Below are 4,577 nucleotides of genomic sequence, written 5' to 3'. Positions count from 1 at the left end.
CTTGTTATTTTGAAGGGAATTTTGTTTCTCCAGGGATTGCACATCTCATTATGGAAAGTTGAAAAGGCTATATCTTAAATATTTGTACGAGTCAAAGAATCATCCTGTATATACAGGATGATTCATAACTATTGGGACATAGGCTAAGGGCAGATTGTTTGGACCAAAATATGGCGATAGGACCAAATATACCTCAATAAAATATTGCTGTGGAAAAAGATAGAGGGAGTTAAAGTTGAATTTCTTTTTCGTTTTTTGCTAATAATTTCACTGTATATTTTTTCATCCGTTTTTAAGAAAAACACAATTGAACAGTTCTGAGCATCGGAAGGGGGATTTGAAGTAACGATTTATTTATTTTATTTATTTATTTCGACGATAAAGTATAATTAAAAACAATGTAACATAAAAAGAATAAACTTAAATTAAATGTTCTACGTGGCCTCCTCCAACTTCTATGCCTTTTCTAATTCTATTAATAAAGGATATTATTTTGTCCCCTTATAAAAAATTAAACTTTAACGCCCTCTATCTTTTTCCACAGCAATATTTTATTGAGGTATATTTGGTCCTATCGCCATATTTTGGTCCAAACAATCTGCCCTTAGCCTATGTCCCAATAGTTATGAATCACCCTGTATAATAGGGGTGTCGTGACACCCTATAGAACTCTGAAATACTGTTTTGCACAATGCACAAAGTTTTGGCTTACCTAACCGCCGAAAGCATCCTGATGCATGATACCTGAAGAAATTTCGGGATTGAAGATGCACTGGAAGAGATTGAAAATTAGGAATAGTGAAAAACAGGCGCAAGATGATTCTGAAGGGATCGATCTAGTCAGATGCATGTATTTAGTAAAAAGCAGAAATAATAAGTGAAATATTATGTTCAATTATGAAAAAGTTAATTGCAAGAACGAGTCTCGAGTATAACACTTTCATATTTAGAATTAAACCATATTCCAGTTGCCAACTGCAATCACACCCTAAAACAAAATGAGAATTTTATATATTGATGACCATTAAAAATGCTAGGCTATAGTGCACGAATTGTAGTTCATTTTAGTTTTTTTACAATATCAAAATGAACGAAACCTAGCATATTCACCAAGATTACCTTCCGCCATGCCAACAGAAATAAAGCTAATGAAGAGAAGGCTAACATGGCAGCACCCCCAATTATCAATAATTCGGTCCTTAAATAGGTACTTCCAAGATTCAACAATCAAGATTAAATTTCGAGCAGGAAGTGGAATAGTGTGCTACTTGGCAATGGAGTCGGTCACCTTTAGCAAAATTATTATGACCGTGACTTGGGTTGTTGGTAGCTAAACTTGGACGGACAAGGACTCGAGAACTAGCAGGAACGGCATACGCTTGCTTAACCTTCATTCATATCCATAAGTTTCTTTCTGACTAGTATATTCCACGCAAAAATTCTTCCTGGTATTCAATTCGCGTTCATTGCAATTTGAATTTGCGTGTTTGTTAGCTGCTGGATCGCTTCTTCGATGGGATGGATCAACAACTGTTTGGCATTGGGATTCAAAATCGTTTCAATAATATGCGAACCTAACCTTATCTTTTTTTGATACAACGCCCTTTGCTCATTCATCATTTGTATAGAACTTTAAAAGACAGAATACAGTTTTAGGGGCCTCTGATTAATTTTATGTTGACAATTATCAGGAAAATTTGACAAACATTTGAAATGCTGTTAGTAGACAAGCTTTATAGATATCGAATTGCAATTTTTGCCAATAAATTTGAGGAGTATCTTACTTTGAACTCTTTATACAAACAGAACGTATTTGAAAGTTTATAGTGTTGCCATTTTTTGTAAATCAATAATATCCTCCATTTCTTTTTTGAATAGAGCACCCAATAAAAATGCCATCTGAACTAAATATGTCAGGCATAAAGCTAGGTTTTTTGTTCGTTTTATGATTTCCATAAAATATGCCAGACACTTTATCTCTAAATTGAAAAACTCAAAAAAAAATATTTTCTTCATACTTTTATCAATATTAATTGGATTATGCTTCTTGTTGCTGAAAAACAATGACAAAAAAATGAACTAAGCTCAACATTTTTATAGAAATTATTAAACAAATAAAGCTACCTGTATTTCCGTGTTGATATTTATAGGCATTCAAAATGCTTTCTAAAGTTGCTATTTCATAAAGGGTCTCGTTGAAAGAACATAAAAAATAATGAATTCTTGAAGAGGGTAGGTACCTACCTCTTAAAAAAACGGTCTGATTGGATGAGGACGTAAGAGTTGGATATTCCTCAAATTTGTATTAGTACAGACTACAGACTGCCATATCGTAGCATCTAAGTATATGAGTAGCTACTTAGAAAATTCCAACTATCGGACTATATTTTCTGAAAATTATCAGTCAATTTGAAGCACATAAAACTTTAAATATTATATTTATATTTGTCTTTTGGAGTTCTATTCAAATTTCTAATAAAATATAGGATGTTCTATTCAAAAAAGTTAACTTCGTATGGGTATATCAATTAGCCATTTTGCATTATACAGGGTGATTTCAAAGGTGAGGCTTTTTTGACAGAAGATAGAACTCATCAAAATAAGTCCAAGATGGCTGAGATACAACCCCTAGAAGTTCGACAACATTTCAATGAATTTCAAGTACGGTACTGTGGAAGGTGACTCCGGCATCGCAAAATCGAAACAAAACATAAACATATGGCTGGATAATGAATGGTTCAGTACCAAGTTCATCGGATTAGATGCATCAGGTCACTTTTGAAAGAATCATAATTGTTGTATCGTGCAGTTTAGGGTGAAAAAAAATGTAGAAAATCGAGGCAGTTTCTTGAAAGTGCTTATGTTACGAAGATGTTGGAATGTTCGAACAAGAAGATTTTGATGGCCATTGTGATAAAATTCGTGAATAATTTAAACAATTTTTTTCTTAGATTTTGAGGTGATATTCTATTTTTTACACTCGTGTCCTAAGTCTCTTCTGTCAGTTGGTATCAAAATGAGCCATTTTATAAAATCGTGCAAGTTACTAAAAAATAATGGCAACAATTCGGCAATTCTAAGTTTCCATTTTCATTATCACGTAAATATCGAACAAGCCAATATCTTAAACGAAACCACATGGTCGAATCAGGAGATAAGTTTTTTCCCACTGCTTTGCGATAATTAAACTAACAAACGGTCTAGGGTCGTATTAGGATCTATTTCAGTATTCATTTTCAGTTTTTTTCAACTTTGTCATTTTTAAAGTTTTGTATAGATTATTTTTGGTGAAACGCTTCATTTTGACCAGTTCTACCTTCTGTTGAAAAAAAAGCCTCACCTTCATATCAAATCATCGAAGATTCTAGTACAACTTTCATTTGACCAGTTTCGGAATCATATCCTAAGACATCAAGAATCTCTTGATTTCGTTAACGTTCTTATAATCCTTAGCAACAGTCAAAATATCATTTATCCTAACTATAACTTGTTCAATCGGACGACCTCCACAGAAACTGCTCAATTGAGCTGCTAAATAATTTGGATTATTAAAAATTACGTTACATAACTTGGTGTAGGTACTCATAATTTCATTGTTTATATATTTTTTCATGTCGAATCATCCATAACACCTAACGAATTCATACTTTTCATGGGTGTAATTAGACATAGGAAAAAAACCGCAGTTTGAAAAATGTTACGCTAAAACCTTGATTGTATAAAATTAACCTTTTTTCGTTCCGAATTAGAATTCACATGTCGACCATCCGTGAATTTCTAACCTCTAATCACATTTCCCAATTCCTGACGGAGGAACAAATTCGCGAATTCAGACTTCTAGGCCGAACCTTGATGTAACGAATGTTCAAGATCTGGCAAATCCATTTTATTTTTATACGGTGCGGTAAATTTCGACTTTGCTCGGACGGCCTTGTAGAGGTCACTTCATCCGCCAATTTATCAGGAGAGATACGAGTTCTCCTAAAATATTTGAGGAACCTCGAGATAGAGAATTGGCAAACCGATATCCAAGTTTTGGAATGGACCGCTGATCTATAAACAAATATATTAGGGCTGCGAAAATGAAATAATTATTGTTGTCATTGAAGCCAATTTACTCGTTGATAATTGGATTAGTGAAATCAGCTCAACGCTGTCACGTGTACTTTTTGAATAGTGTTTCATAACTTATCGTATCATCAAAATAACTCAATGTTATTTCATTAGCTATCATCAAAGATGCTGCCTGTTGATGAGTTTCGTGTAGAAAAAAGAAGGTTTGTGATATGCAGGGTGTTTCAATGATGTATCATGTTTCTATGGAAAACCTCATAAGTTACGGAAATAAAGTCATTCTATACTCCATTCACTTTTATTTTAGCAGTCGGTTGGCCATGGAAATTTGACAAATTTCACTCTGTATAGTACGAAAATGTGGGGTTATGACGCTTGTCAAAACATTTTTGGGTTTTAAATCAACGCTATGTTGCCCATTCTACGTAAAAGTTTCTGTTATTACGTATTTTATCACGATGTCGAATCTCTTCGGAAAATATAGGTCCTTTCGTTTGCATAAA

Source organism: Coccinella septempunctata, chromosome 5, assembly GCF_907165205.1.
Source record: "Coccinella septempunctata chromosome 5, icCocSept1.1, whole genome shotgun sequence".
In the NCBI taxonomy this organism is placed as follows: Eukaryota; Metazoa; Arthropoda; class Insecta; order Coleoptera; family Coccinellidae; genus Coccinella; species Coccinella septempunctata.
The sequence above is the reverse complement of the archived record's forward strand: the minus strand, read 5'-3'. Positions refer to the sequence as shown.